General features: G+C 43.5%; 1 long non-coding RNA gene across 1 annotated transcript; it reads right to left on the reverse strand.

The window, feature by feature from the left end:
- Positions 1 to 2,748: 2,748 nt before the first annotated feature.
- Positions 2,749 to 16,300, reverse strand: LOC135452942 (uncharacterized). The gene is made up of 6 exons (XR_010441738.1): positions 16,204 to 16,300; positions 12,875 to 12,998; positions 10,028 to 10,078; positions 7,898 to 8,010; positions 5,647 to 5,729; positions 2,749 to 2,822 (listed from the first exon to the last, which is right to left on the reverse strand). It is a non-coding gene; the product is annotated as an uncharacterized LOC135452942 (long non-coding RNA).
- Positions 16,301 to 16,588: the final 288 nt, after the last annotated feature.

Consider the following 16,588-nt stretch of genomic DNA (forward strand, 5'->3'; position numbering starts at 1 on the left):
GAAATCCTTTCTCCTATTCTTTCAGTATAGTTTTAGTATATAAATATAATATCATATCATATCAATAATAATATATATCTATCATAATATAATACATATCATAATATAATACATATCATAATATAATACATATCATAATATAATCTATATCATAATATAATAAATCAGCCTTCTGAAACATGGAGTCAGATTCTCACCTCTTCCCTGCCCAGCTTCTCAGGAGAAAAACATCCTAAGGAAAGGATTTTTCATAAAATGTGTCTGTGACACTCACGGAGCGAAGCTTTGCAGCCCAGGGGCTGCTGCACCCAGGCCAAAAGGCAAAAATCACCTCGGGTAAATCTGAACTCCTACAGGCACTAACAGCTCTGCAAGCACAGGAGCTGGAGCTGTTTATCACCAGGAAGAAGTGAAGTGTGCTGTGAAGCCAAACTCCTGTGGCTCTGACAGAAATCTCAGGATTTTCCCCTTCCAGGACCCGACACAATGGCCCTGTCTGGCCAGACACGGAGCCTTTGAGGGATGGAGCTCCAGCTCTGTCTGGGCACGGAGTCAAACTCCACAAAGCTCCATCCAAGCCTCACACCTGATGGCACTTTGAGCCAGCCCAGACAATCATCTGGAGTTTGTGCTCTGCTCCTTCCACCCTGTCCAGCTGCCAGCCTGCCTGCCTTCTCTCTGAGGAGATAATGCCAGCAGATCCTTCCAAAAAGAAAAGGAATCCTGGGGAAAAAAAAAAACAGGTTTTAGGCAATCTTAGAGTGATGAGGAGGTGTGAGACCACGAGGCTGACAGGATCCTCCAAGCCCCAGCTGGAAGTGCAGGGTCAGTGTGGGCTCTAATGAGGCTCTGGTGGGACCAGCTCTGACTGAAAAAGGACTTCTACATTCTTGGAATCTTCTAAATCCATGGAATCACAGAATGCTTTGGGCTGGAAGGAGATCACCCAGATCCAACCTCCTTCCATGGGCAGGGACACCTTCCAGGAGAAGGAATTTCATCATCCAGCCAAGCTTTGAAAATCTCCAAAAAAAGGGGATTTCACAGCTTTGTTCCAGCATTTGAGCACAGCTGAGGGGCTCCTCTCTGTGCTGACCCCTGCATGGTCACAGCATCATCATCCCTGCAGGTTCTTAGCTCCATTCCATAGAAACATCAGCACTGGCCACTATTCCTAGGGGGACAGAATTAACTGAAATTTGAATTGAAGCTTTCTTTGATGGACTCAGAATGTCCAGAAGTCAGGAATATGCTGGTTTTTCATGGTGACTCTTTTCATGGTGATTCATTCCCCAATATTATTGCAGTATCAGGGCTGCTGTCATCTCAAAATAAGGCAGAAATCCTGAAAATCACCAGAGCTGAAACTGCATTAGACACAGACCTGGCCACTCAAAATGAAAGGAGCAAACCACAATTTCCCTGGTGTCCCATTAACCTCAGAAATACAATAGAAAAACTGAAGTCACAATTCAGGAAAAAAAAATTAAATAAAATCAGCACCTAAATTGCTCCTGAGGAACCTGCTCTTGAGCAGAAATTCCCTCCAGCCTCAAATACCCTCTGTGATTTTCAATAATTTCAATAACTTCAAATAATTTTTCACATTATTTTGAATTTATCTGTATCAAAATGTGCATTTATGTGCCTTCCTGAAATGTAGCATTAGTGGGGAACTTGCTGATAAAAATGGAGTAAAACTGAGAAATTTTTCAATTATACTTCATGCAACTCCAGGCCTGGTGCCGAGATTAATTTTTTTATGGATTTCTCTGCATGAGCTCCTTGAATCCTCTGTTTACCAGTGGGGCTGTAATACTCATACTTGTTTTCATCCTATCAAAACCACACACCTACTTTATTTAATTTATTGCACCAATTGCTGGAATTGTGCAACTCCTGGGGATTCTTTCTAAAGCCTTCAGACAAATGACATCCAACAGGAAAAAATAAAAAAGCCAAAGGAAAAACACCCTTCTCAGAGAGGAAGAAGCTGAAGTTTTGTACACCTGGCTTCCAATTTTTGGCAACAGCAAAACCCCAAATTTGCATATTCTAGCACCATCATTTTGACAGAAATTCGGAATGAGCATCCTTGGTGTCCTGACACTGAGTTTGAAGGGGAAAATATTGCCTGTTAAAAGAAGATGAGATGGATAAAATCTTAAAGCTTAGACATGGGGAGGGATGGAGGCTGAGGGAAAGGGAACTTGGATGTGGAGAAGGATTGGAAAAGGGAGAGGGAACCAGAGAGACCAGTGAGGGAAAAGGGAGAGGGAAGGGGAAGGATTGGAAAAGGGAGAAGGAAGCAGAATTGGGGTGGTCTGGGCACACACAGCACTGGTGGTGTTTCTGCACCAAAGAACATCGCCTGCCCCACCTCCTCCTCCATCCATTTCAGTAAATTTAGGCCAAGAAATGCCAAAAGTCCAGAGCACAGCCCTTGTGCAGCTCAGCTCATGTGGAGGACAGTTTGTTTGGAGAGGAGACAGGGAGGAGATGACTCACAAAGGGCTCCTCACCCTTCTGACAGCTGTGAGAGGGAGCACGAGGCACCAGCCTGTCCCTGAGGATAATCCAGCCCCAGAACTGGGACAAGGAACTGGGAATAACACAGACAGGCTCTTCCTGGGGACAAAAGCCAGAATATGTTGATTTATGGCAAGAGGAGGAGGGATTTATTTTTATTATCCGAGCCAACCTGAATCACAGCAGAGGCAAGAGATCAAAAATAAAGACCAGGTCCACGTCCTTTCTTGGTTTAATTGCAGTCACTCCAGGAGGGTTTTGTTTGAACAAGGGTTCCTGATGTTATGTCTGCACTGAAAATAAATAAAAAAAAAATAAAAAATGCTTCCATTTCAGTTTGGTCAAGCCCCATGAGCTAACCTAGGCTAAAATAGAGGTGACCAGAGTGCAGGAGCAGGAGAGGGATGGAGTGGCCAGATCAAAGGTGCTCAGGGAGGAACACCCAAGCACAGGAAGCTGTGAGTAATCCTCACACCATGCCCAGCCTCAGGAGCCCACAGCTTCGGGGAGGCTGGGAGTCCCAGGCCCCAAGCTGGAGATGTTTGTGAGCCTCCAACCCCTCATAGAACAGCAGATCCCCCTCAGTACCCCACAGAAATGAGCTCCTGGTTGGAGAATGTGGCACAAATCCCTGCTCCTCAGCTGTCTCAGGCCTGCTGTGTGGGCACCCCAGCTCCGGCAGGTCACAGCAACAGCCCTGAGGTGAGCTGGGGTCAGCTTGGGGTTCAATTGAAATTGCTGGATTTAGTCAGAGCCTCTGCTGGTTTTCCTATTTTCTCTTTATCCTTATTTTCATTGGAGATAATTAATATGAATTGGTTAGCTGGCACTGAAAACATATTTTCTGCTTTCTGCCTTAAATTAAAACAGAATCAGGAGGTAGGCATGAACTAGGCCAAGGGTCCAAACAAACTCCAGGCTTAAGGAAAGCCCAAGTTCCAACTTAAATTCTGTGCTTGAAATCAAGGAAAAAAACATTTCCGTTTGGTGAGAAGAGTTTCTTAGCCTACAGAACAGCATTCTATCCCATTTTATTTTATCTGAGCATACCTGATTGCCACAAGGATGAGTGATTGTTTTTCCCAAGGCTCCAATCCCAGTAGTATACATCCCTTCATTTTTCTTTCTTTTTTCCTAAAGATTTTTGGCAAATAATTTCCACCCCTGGCTCCTCACAGCCTATTTTGTATAGGAAGGCTCAGGACATGCCTGGGGTCACCCTCCAGGTTACTGATTAGGAAATAGTAGGGTTTGTCAACATCTGGCCACGACAAACTTTTAAAATATAAATACAGATGGTTTTATTTAAAAGGTAAAAGGTCCAAATTCAACTCAAGGATGAAGCCTGTTTTCTTTCCAATCTCATTTTTTCCCCTGCATGTTTGGTACGCTGTGTTCCATCGCTGTGAAGCGTAATCACATTTATATAATAAAACATAATTAAGAAATGGAAGCATAAATTGGGAGTTCTTTCATTTTGTGACTTGTTCAAGAAATTTCTCGCTCAAATTGAGTAGAATTTGTATATGTCAAGTATTTCTGAGCACTTATTCCCATGGAAAGAGGGAACACAAGGCTCAGTGAAGTAGAATAAAGATAATAACTTCTCTAACTGGTACATCTGTGGACCAGAAAATTAATTCCCTTCATCCAGAGTTTGGCTCTGAAGTCTGCAGCAGAAGCTCTCTTTGCATGAGCTCTGATCCTGTTTAATTGTGCAGCACCTCAAATGCAGATCCCATTGTAGCAATTCCTGCCCAGGTAGAGATTTCTACCCCGGAAAATATAATTCAAAACCTCTACAATTCATGCCCATGACTTTTCGCTGCATAAAAGCTCCCAGACCAGCAGCAGGGTGCTGAATCACCCGAGAAAATTGCACAATAAATTCAGCATAACAAGAACAAACTCTCCACCAAACCCCTCCACAATCCACGAGGACAACCCAGCATTTGGCTCTCAATAAACCCTGTGATCAGGCACCTGAATTCAAGAAATCATCAACCTGAAATCACTTGACCTTTGGATACTGCTCCTTTAAAAATACCATCTCATGCACTCTTCGTGCCCCAGGGCTGATAACCCAATGAACCCATGGATGGGTTTATTTATCTTGTCATTTATTTATTTATCTTGTAATTTCTTCCTGTTTTGCTGAGGTTTCTCATCTCCCTGCCCCTGACAAAAGCAAAGGGATTCACTCACTCTGTGGAGCGTAATCACATTTATATAATAAAACATAATTAAGAAAGGGAAGCATAAATTGGGAGTTCTTTCATTTTGTGACTTATTCAAGAAATTTCTAGTCCAAACTGAGTAGAATTCATATTTGTCAAGTACTTCTGAGAGCTGATTCCCATAAGAGAACACTGTGCTGAGCACAGCAAAGACAGGATTTTTTGGGAAAAGGGACAGGAGGAGAAGCACAGAATCAGCATTGGGAGGGCAATCCCCATAAAACATTGTTTTTATCAAGAAGGGGGGAAAAATCTGACATCTGGATAATGCTCCTAGCAGGGCACCAGCAAGCCTGGAGCAGGGATAAAGTTTTGGAGATTTAAATGCTGGGAATCTGATTGTGACTGTGCTTGGTGCTCAGAGCAGCAACAGGGGTGGGGACAAAACCCCTTTAATGTCAATGTGGAGCTAATTAAAACATCCTGCTCTGCTTTATCAGAGTCAAGGAGAGAACTTGCAAAAAGCTGAGCTGGTATTGCAGTAGGAAGGGATTTACAAGACAGGGTTAAATTCCAAATATTTCTAGAAAACTGCTGAAATAAAAAATAATCAAATTGCACAAAGAAGAGCAGAGAATTGTATGTAGAAAGGGGAAATCAATTGTGAGGGGCTGGGAACAGGGGCTGGAGGGGATGTGAAATGGGAAAGGTGATGGGAATAAACTCAAAGAAACAACTGGGAAAAAAAACCAAACCAATGTTGGAAAACAGTGCATGAACAAGAATTTTTTGTGTAACCTAGAAAAGCAGCAACAGGAGATGGGAAATTGTGTTCACAGCTAAACACATAAAGATCATTATCAAGGCAAAGGCAGCCAGCAGCTCTCCAGGAATGCTCCAAGGAGCACATGAGGCCTTTGGCTTTATTTGCAACAAATACCTTGAACGTATCCTCAGATTCAAGCACTCCATGAACTTGCTATTTGTTAGGATTTCTTTTTCCCTCTTTGGCATGAAAACATCCTGAAGGCAGCAGAAAATAGATAGATAAATAGATAGATAGATAGATATATATAAAATTATATTATTTTATATATATTATCTATTATTTATATATTATTTTATATATGTTATATAATATTATATATTATTTATATTATTATATATTATTTATATATATTATTTTATATATGTTATATATAAAAATATATATATAATGTATAAATTAAGCACATGCAGCATGTATATATTAACAACACATCTTAGTCATAGAAACCCTGGGAAAACTTCAATTTGGCACACAAACATGGTTGATTCTGCCATGAGGACTTTGTTTTCAATGCAGTTTTTTGCTCTAAGCCCATAAAACTGTGACACCTGAACCCCTGGGAGCAGCAGGAGCAGGGAGTCACACCTTGGGTTTTTCTGCCATCAAATGCAAGGCAGAACATGAGGTCCAAATGCACCAAGCAGCATCAAACTATACTTCACAATCAGATTTTTTTCAATTAAAATATGGGTTTAATTTCCCTTAAGATAACTAAAAAGAAAAGAGGGAGGACCCACCACCATTTAGTTCAAGAGGTGCCCACTTTTCCTTTTCCTTCTGCTGCCCTGCAGCACATCCTGCTGCTCGCCCTGAGCACCACAGTGGCATTAGGGTGGCATTTTCGCCCTCAATAACTGAATGGCAGCAAAATAAATCACTGAGGCACGAGCTGAAATCCCCCACGAAGCCCCACCAGTGACCTCAACATCCTCCGCTGCATCCTTTGTTCAAAAAGTCACAAATCTCACCCAAAACCACTCTTTTTTTCTATCTCTTTCTCTGCAAAATTCCTGCAGCACCTGCAGTGCCAGGCAAACCTCAGGGGGCATTCCAAGCTCTGCTGTCCTAAATAGGATGCAAATAATCAAGTTTTTACTCTGTGAGGTGGAACCATGCAATGATTCCTGGAGCAATCCATCCCATTCCACCCAGGAGCTGGAACAGCTGGCAGGGGCTGCAGCTAGAAAATGGCACTGGAGATTTAGGAGATTTTAGGAAATATTCCTGAATTTTAAACTCCATGTGCAGCTGGTGAATGGAAGGCAAAACAGGATGTCAGCTGCACTGGTAGAGGAATGTCCTCTAATTGGAAAGATTTGGTTTTTATTGTGTGAGGAAATGATAAAATCTAGAACAGAGCATGGTTTGGTCAAGCAATGATATGGGAAATAAATGATATCAGTTCTCCAGGCTTAGGACAGAGAAACATTCAGGACAATGGGTTTGTTCTCATTTCTCACAGCCTGTGGTGGGTGGAGCAGCTCTCACCTTCAGGACAGCGATGTTTTGTGTGTGTTTGCTCTGTTCAGCTGGGAAAAAGACTTTGAAGCAAGTTCCTCAGTCAGCAAAGCTCTCAGCCCCACCAGAGGCAGCTCTGACCCAGCCCCTCTGCTCTCAGTGCCCCCAGAAACATCAAAAAAACACCAAAAAACCCTAAAACAAAAACAAGAAGCTGCCTCAGTGTAAGACAACTCAGGGTCACCTCTGGTGATGTGACCTCAGACAACTCTTGTGACCGTATTCACAGGGGTCTGAGGATGAGGGAAGAGACGAGGATCTGACTCCATGTTACAGAAGGCTGATTTATTATTTTATGATATAATATTAAAACTATACCAAAAGAATAGAAGAACGGATTTCATAAGAAGGCTGGCTAAGAATAGCAAAAGAAAGAATGATAACAAAGGTTTGTGTCTGGGACAGAGTCTGAGCCATCTGACTGTGATTGGCCATTAATTAGCAACAACCACATGAGACCAATCCCAGATGCACCTGTTGCATTCCACAGCAGCAGATAATCAATGTTTACATTTTGTTCCTGAGGCCTCCCAGCTTCTCAGGAGGAAAAATCCTAAGGAAAGTATTTTTCAGAAAATATCATGGCTACAAACTCTGGTTTTTACACAGGGAACTGCATCCCAAAGAGCTCTGGACCCTGCCAGCCTGGGCTCCATCCTGAGGGACATTTCACACTTTGCCACTTAAATATTTTGCAGACAGATAACCCAAATATTTTGAAAATGAAAGAGAGAAAAGGGACAAAGCTGCCACTCAATGGAGGTAATGATGCAAAGCTGATTAATGAGAGAGGTGAGCGCTGCAGGGCTGGCAGGGCAGAGCCAGAGGGAGTTTGTTGATATACCTTCAGAAATAGGTGGAGAAGCCAGAACAGATGTGCTCCCATGGCAAACACAGCTCTGGGGAGAGGTGGAGCTCAGCTGGGTCAGCCACACACGGTGATTTCTCCACCAGGACCTGAAAAATGGGCATAAAGACACGAAATTAAACCACACTTCTCTAATAAGGGCAGGACAGCTATTGGGTTTGGAGAGTGAGAAAGAGCAGCAGTGTTTGTGGAAGTTTGATGCTGTTTTGCAAAGTTTGCTTTCTCAAATGAGAAAGAAACAGCCAAAAATATATTATGATTTCTACAGAAAACCAAGCTGGAATAGGCCAAGTAAAATGACAATCTCCACTTGGCAGGGAGCTTATCACTTACCTGGAGATATCAAATGCCACTTTTCAGAGGGCATGACAGGACCTGCAGGGATCTGTGGGATCCCTCCAAACCCTCTGTGTGCTCCTCACACAGCCAAGCCCACACCATGACCTCAGGGGGGCTGCCCTCAGCACCAATTTAAACTGGGCTGGCCTCCTTGTCCCTCCCATAATTCAGAATTTCCTCACCTCAATGAATGGCTGAGCTCCTTCTCCGGTCTCTGAGCCATCAACAGAAGGTTTGTGGGGTCCCCAGAGATGTTTGTTGTTCTGCAGGGATGCAGGGGCAGCCCAGATGCTCAGCAAACACCTCTTGCTTCTCATAATGTACCTATGATCTCATGGATCCCCATGGGGAAAATGAAAACAAACCCCAAACCCAGAGGTTTACATAGAGACACAGGGTTTTCTCACAGCATCAGCAGATTGTATTTTTTTTTTAATTTTTACTCATTCTGAATTTCATATGTCATCTCCAGGAGAGTGCTTTCCACATGGTCACAGTAGCAGAGGTCTCACAAAAGCAGTTTGTGTTTTCTAACACCAGCAAGAGAACAGCAAAGAGAAAATGATCTGTCTGGGATATTTGAAAGCATTCCTTTTGCTCTGGTTTGCAAGGGAGCAGGCCAGATTTCTGCCACAGAAAAATTCTGCAAAGGGGAGAGATTTGAAGGAAACTTGAAACTGGCAGAAAAGAGAAGGAAAATAAATTAGGGAGATTTATTTTAGCCTATGATTTCATTTCTGAAATCTTATATTTGAGCATTATCTGACTATAGACACAGGTTGTTTTTGCTAAAGCATGGAGCTCTTTATCTTTTCTGCTCTCCATGCCATGATGTTTCTGGCCAGAAATGGGTTATGTATCAAATTCACACCTTTCTGCTCATTTCTTAATAAAAATCAGCTAATTGCATCACCCCTGCTCCCTGCCAAGTGGAGACTGTCATTTTAGTTGGCCTATTCCAACTTGGTTTTTTGTAGAAATCATAATATTTTTGGCTGTTTCTTTCTCATTTGAGAAAGCAAACTTTGCAAAAAAGCATCAAACTTCCACAAATGATTCTGAGCTGATTTGGAGCTGAGAAGTGCTGCCTTCAGACCCTGAGCCAGTGCAATCATTACTCAGTGTTTGCCCAAGAAAAAGCACATTTAAATTTTGTATAAGTCTCTTCAACTTGTGTTACCTCCATTGTAGGTCTTCAATGCGTGGTTGAAGGAGTTGAATGAAGTAAATGGAAATATTTTCTGGCTCAGGGGGTCTCACCTGCAGCTCCACCACGTGAATTGGGACAATGCTGTAGGGCAGTGTCGCAGATATCTCTTCATGAAAAAAATCTTTTTTTAGGATTTTTCCTGCTGAGAAGCTGGGAGGCCTCAGGAACAAAATGCAAACAATGGTTATCTGCTGCTGTGGAATGCAACAGGTGCATCTGGGATTGGTCTCGTGTGGTTGTTTCTAATTAATGGCCAATCACAGTCACCTGGCTCAGACTCTCTGTCCCAGACAGAAGCTTTGTTATCATTCTTTCTGATTCTATTCTTAGCTTAGCCAGCCTTCTGATGAAACCTTTTCTTCTATTCTTTTAGTATAGTTTTAATGTAATATATACCATAAAATAATAAATCAAGCCTTCTGAAACATGGAGTCAGATCCTCATCTCTTCCCTCATCCTGGGATCCCTGTGAACACCATCACAGGGCAGAACATCCAAATTTGGTTAAAGGCTACCAGGATGCTGATTCATCCTGCCTGTGTCCATCCCATGCTCACCTCAGCAGCAGCATCCCAGTGTCCAGGCCCTGCTCCTGGCCAGGATTCCTCCTGCAGAAAGATAAAGAGGAATAAGAGGAATGCAAACAGCACTCGGCATTTCCAGCGCTACAGGAAATATCCACTTCTGGGACAAAGCCTTTTCTTTCTAGCTCAGACAGAGAGCTTGAAAACGATCTGCTGCTGGGAGCTCAGCCTGGTTTTCTAAGGAAACAACAAATCAAGCGCTGCAAAAGCAATGAAGGCTGGCACTGGGGTCGTGTGGGTGTTTGGCTGCTGCTGTGTTCCACCCTCCTTCCCCCTGCTATTCCAGCTTGAGCTGCCTCCAACAATGTGACCCAGACTCTCTGCCCTGCTTGCTCTTCCAAATTGCATCCTGCCTGCAGATATCCTTCAGTTCAGCTGCTTGGGGGTGTCCAGAAGCTGAGGAGGACCCCAAAATCCCTCAGCTCAGCATGGTCAGTGCAGCTCCAGAGGGTCCCAGCCCAGCTCCCACCTTGCAGTGCTGTGCAAACCCAGGGCACACAGGGAATGTTTCTGTGTCTGCTCTGGGGTGCCCTGACCCCCAGGGCAGCACTGACTCTGACCCTCATCCATGGAGAAAGTTTCCTAGACTCCAGAGTAGACCAGAACCCACAAAAGTGTGAAATAGATTATAGAGAGTAGTGCAGGTGTAGTGAGAAATTGAGGTTTTGGGATTTTTAGCATGTTGTGGATGGAAGGAAGATGGAGGACACAGAGTGTCATCCTGGGTTTCTTCTTCATTGACTTTGACTCTCATTCATGGAGAAAGTTTCCTAAACTCCAGAATAGACTAGAATCCACAAAAGTGGAATCTATAATCTACAGATTATAGAGAGCAGTGTAGGCGTGTTACTGGGTGAGAAATTGAGGTTTTGGGATTTTTAGTATGCTATGGATGGAAGCAAGATGGAGAGCACAGGGTGTCATCCTGGGTTTCTTCTTCATGCTTCTTCTTCCTCCTTCCCCATGGGTTTGGGTGGCATTTTGTAATTGAGCAGAAAAGTCCCCATTGTGGGCTCTGTGGGATCAGTTATTGGGTTAAAAGGGAAAATAATCCAGGTGTTAGTTCTTAATTGGATAGTTTAGCCTTAAAAGACCTTGTAACAAGAGATTGTTGGCCATTTTGTGCCTTGCTAGTGAAAAGCTGCCCAACTCATGGTTGTGAGACTGCTTCACTGATAAGAAATAAGAAATTAATATAAAATATAATTAATATAAAATATGACAAATAATAAACGCCTGAGTCCAAACGTGAACTGCCATCTCAAGTGCCTTCAATCCAGACCCAGAGAAAGCCAACACAGTGCTAGGAAGCAGATTTGGCCCAGAATTTTAAAGCAAAGCAAAGCCCTGTGCAGATGCCCAGAGTCAGGAAAAGCACAAATGGTTTGAGTTGGCCTGCTGAAATGTTGGCCATGTTGTTTAATTGTACCTCTGTACACCAGATTCCAAGAAGGAAGAATAAAAGCAACTCTGTGCATTTTCTTGCTGAGGTCAGGTTCCTGTCTCCCCAGTCCTGTTTCTCATTCTCTAATCAAATCATTCCTCTTGATACAAACAGTTCCTAAAAGCCTGCCTGCCATAAAGTGCTTTAACCTTAGAATCTTATTTACTATGACCTTAACTGAAGGGTTTATTCAGCTTCATCTATAAAATGTTCTGTGCAATCAGTTGAGATCAGCAGCAAGGCCTAGCCCAGAATCAGCTCTGCCAAGCCCAGCCACTCTCAAGGGCTTAAACTGGGTTGCAAAAATACTCTGGAAGTCCAGAACAATACAGAACATTTAGAGAAAACATCAGCAAGGCCAAAAAATCCTTTGTGAGGACATAAGGCTAATCTGGAGCAAGCTGGGTCTGGGCCATCTCACTTTGGGACCCCATTTTTCAAGTTCTCCCATGGTGAAGTCGAGGAGAATCTCAGGTCTGGGGACTGGGAAAGGGGACCAAGTATCTGGCACACCCTCAGGAATTCTCCAGGGGAAAAGCACAGCCTGGGAAAAAAGAGATTTTTGTGATCATTCCACAGTGTTGGGAGCAACAAAGGAGGAGAACTGAAATGCCAGGGCCTGGTCATTTGTTTCCAAGGAATAATCAGGAATAATCCAGGCACTGACTTGTGTCTGAGTACAACCCTTCCCCACAAAGCTCCAGCTATTGGTTTGTTACACAAGGCACTTCTGCAGAATTAATAAGAAATAAATCAAGTGAAGCCTCTCCTGCAACTTTATGGTGTTGCTCTGTCTTTTTACAGATCCTAGGTTCCCACACTGGAAGATATTCTGCTCAGCATCATGGACAGCCATGCCTTTGGAGTCACAGCTTGGATTTCACATGGCTCTAAATAAAATAAAATTTTAAAAAAACCACCAACAACAAAACAAGAACAACAACAAAACAAAACAAAAAAAAATCACGTGCCCCAAACATGCTTTCTGGAAACATTTTGATTTTCAAATTATGTGTGTTCTCTAAAATGAGAAAAATCCTTGACCAAGAAGAGCTGCTTGTTGAAAGCATTACTTGTTTCTTATTTCAAAGGGAAGATTGAAAACATTTATGAAGGGTGTAGCTATTTACCAGTCCAGAGTGTTCTTATAAACAAAATAATATAAAACATATCCTCTTTGCTGTTTTGTTGTTTAATATCTTCCAGTGTATCGCAACGTGGAGAGCAGAACAGAGGAGAAAAGAGATTGTATTTCCAAAAAGCCTTGCAACAGGAAAAAAGGGTAAAGGACAATGTGTTTCAGCTTTAAATGCACAGAAAACATGAGACAGGTACCAATTTTCCATCAGAACAGCTGAAGAAATTGTGCTATTTACCTGCAATTCCAGTTGGGCACGTCAGGAAAAGTGAAGAAATCTGAGCAAAGTTGAGTTCATCCAATGGAAAAATGCACGTAGGAAATCCTTGAACTTCTTTGACATTCTCTCCACAGAGATTCAGCTTGAGAAAACAGCACCAAAGTTCACCATTAAACTGCTCTTTTTAAACATTGCCCCTCATTTTATTGACAGCTGTGATGCTCGTCATAATTGCTTTACTCACATCATTTTACCCACAGAGAGCGTGAAAAATAATTCCATGTGCAGAGCATCAAACACATCTCTGGGTTTGCAGCCCTGAGGGATGGGGAGGACATTTGTTCTGTCCCCTGGGGTTGGGACAGGCTGTGACAGTGCTTGAGAGGCTGAAGAAGTGGAGGAGCTGCTTTGTTTTAGAGACAGAACCAAAAGGCTCCCTGTCCTTCACATCTGTACAACAGCTGGATTTGTCCTGTGCTCCATATGCAGGCATTGGATGAGATTTCTGTGCTCTGTAAAGGAAGCAAGGGCCCAGGAAGAGCCTGGGAGGGAGGAGTGATGCTGTTGCTGCACACACCATGCCCCTCAGAGCAGTCAGAGAAATGCCATGGAAGGTTTATTTCTGTTTCCAGGCCCATGGGAGAGGGCAGCTCTGCCCAAATCCATGCATTTCTCCCAGCTGTAACAGAAAACCATCCTTGGCAATGTCACAGTTCCCATCTGGGACCTGCCAGCCCCTGCAGGAGCTTGGGCAGGGCTGGGGCTGTCCCAGGCCAGCTGCCCCTGGATTTTGGGGTGGATTGAGAATGTTTGACTTTCCCATCTCACTCTGTTGGTATCACCAGTGTGGGGCTTTGGTGGTGTGGAGCAGGTCCAGTGAGGTGGTGCCAATGTACATCCCCTCCTGATGAGGGTTTACTGTGCCTGAAACACTGAGCATCCCATTGACAGCCTGAAAATGCCATTTACATAGATAACCCAGCCTGAAAAAGCCATTTACATGGATAACCCAGCCTGTGCTCCCCTGTTGCAAACCCAGTTTGCTTTCATTAGGGAAAAATTAATTTCTGGGATGAAACTTCCCTCAAGATTCTCATTCATTTGGTTAAGTTGAAGAAGGATTACAAACTGCATTTCCCAGATACCTGGGACCAGATTCTCCATGGCATTAAAAGAGATGAAAAGATTTACTAAAAGGCAGAGAAATTGTGTCTGTAAGGACATCCTTCTAAAATCAGAAGTACAAATCCAAGATCCACAGAGCCCACTCCAAGATCTTTGGTTCCTGCTCTCCAAATCCAGACCATGCAACATCAGAGGTCAGGATGACACAACTACAGGGCAGGGTGGAGGGGGTTTCTGTAAAGAAAGAGCCACATAGAGTAACTGTGTGCACTTCACTGGGCACAGAAAAACTGTTCCAAGCACTATGTGACTTCATTTAATATTTAGATTGGCCATGCTCTCATTTTCCCACAAGAGTGCTAAAACTTTCCCTAGGAAAAGTCAACTCCCAACTTAAAATGCCACAAAATTCAGATGTCACAAGTTCAGCTTTGCCACCAAAGAAAGGTTTGATCAGAAAACGGCCACACCTCAGACCAATATTGCTAAAGCAGGCACCAAAACCCTTCAAACACCCTGGGCATCCCTGCTCCAGGCCACCCAAAGAAATTCTGCAAGCTCTGCTGGCCATGGACAAAATCCCAGCTGCTTTCTCAGGGCAAATAATTCATGAAGGCAAGCACAGAAATATGTTTGTGTGCTCCATGATCAAAAGAGTGGCCCGAGTTAAGTTTTTGGAGAGGTTCCAGGCAATCTCATGTTCATGACAAAAATAGCCCTCAGATTGATGCAAGTGGACATTGTGCCAAAGAGGACAAGACAAGGCAAAGCAGAGTACAAGAGCAGCACAGGGAAATGTGGAACTGTTTTGTTTGCATCCTTTGATGGCCACTGATGGGAAATTTTAGCTGGCAATCATCCACAGGAGGACCTGCAGAGCCCAGCGTGGTGGTTTGGGTGAATTGAAAGCAGTTGGATTTCTGAGCAGGCAACAGTGATGTCTCTCTTTCCCAAAGCCATGAGTCAGGCTGTGCACAGGGATCCAACATGAGCAAAAAGCACAAAATGAGGGAAAATCCAGCGAGCTCCAACACGTGGCTGCATTTCCTGTGGCTCAGGACATAACTCCAGCTCCTATTTTTTTCATAAAAGCTGCTGGTTGAGGTTGGTTCCTCTGGGTGGACAAGGATGTGAGCAGCTCCTGCTTTTATTGTGATGAGGCACAAGCCCTGGAAATCCTGAATCAGCCAAATGGGGCTGCAAGCAACGCAACAACAGCATCCCTGACGTTATTGGAAAGATGTTCCACAACCTTCTCTTCTTCCCAGCCCTCCTGTCCAGAACCCATAACTCACTGGCCTGGAGCAGCACTGTCCTGCTGACAGGCATTTCTTGGTGCCTGATTTCACCTCCTGGCACTCCATGAAGGCTTTCATGGCTGCTCTACACTCAGTCAGGAACTGCAGTAGCTCTGTTATGTTCCCTCAAGCCTTTCTTGCTTTTCTAATATATATTTTATGAAAAATGGCATCTCTTCTTGAAAGTCCATTTTGTTCCCTCCTCTCTGTTATGTTCCCTCAAGCCTTTCTTGCTTTTCTAATATGCATTTTACAAAAACATGGTGTCTCTTCATGAAAATTCCTTTTGTTCCCTCCTGTCTTGCTAGCAGCTACCCAATACTGATAAATCTATTCCCTAAAGTACTAATGCCAAGACCTGTCACAATAATAAGCGTGTGGACCACTGTCCCAGCAGGTGTGAGGCAGAAGAGTGACTAAAAGAATTTAGCTATCATTATCTGCTGAGTTGATAAGTTTGCAACTTATTGTTTGTGGTATGTCTTCTTTATGTTCTCAGTATTTGCTTTGCATAAACATGTGCCACAGCTCAGCAACCATGAAACACAGAGGATATGGATTTGCTGAAGACATTTATGGCCATGTGATGCTGATGAACTTGCAAATCACACAATAAGAGTCATACAAGAAGCAAGAAACTGGAGCAAAAAAGAAAAAACCTTTGAACAAAAATGCATATTTTTCATTTCACCAGCTTTACCAAATAGACCAATATAAATGTATTGGGTCAAAATTTTCAGGAAATAGAGCTGCCCAGACCTAACAGACAAGCCACAGTGATTCCAAATGAGCAAAGAGCCTGTCTCACTGGAGCTAAAGTTTTTGCAAACTGATGTCAACTCAGCAAATAATAACAGCCAAATTGTTTTAGAACTCCATCACCCCCATCACTGTCATATCCTGTTCCCCAGAGCCCAGACTTACTTGGAAATGCCCTTCTCTCTTTTGCTGTGCATCACAGGCGTTGGTTCTGCATTTGGGGTGGGAACTGCCTTTCCTGCCCTGCAAATCCTGCTGCTGGCATAAAACAGGTCCAGACACCAGAAGCTGGGCTGGCAGGGTGGGATGAGGCTGCAGGAGAAGGTGTGGCTCCATCCCATCACCTGCTGACTCAGCTGGCACTAATGATGTTTAATGAGGGTGATTGTGCTCGGGAAGAGGTGCTGCTGTCCCTGAGGGCATCATCTGTGTGAGACACTTCATCCAAATGTGACACTTCATCCAAATGTGGCACTTCACCCAAACGTGGCTCTCCCATACTGTCAGAACTCAGCACATCCCTCTGGGTGTCCAGATTACCAAGGATCCC

Source organism: Zonotrichia leucophrys, chromosome 11 (assembly GCF_028769735.1).
Source record: "Zonotrichia leucophrys gambelii isolate GWCS_2022_RI chromosome 11, RI_Zleu_2.0, whole genome shotgun sequence".
Taxonomy (NCBI): domain Eukaryota; kingdom Metazoa; phylum Chordata; class Aves; order Passeriformes; family Passerellidae; genus Zonotrichia; species Zonotrichia leucophrys.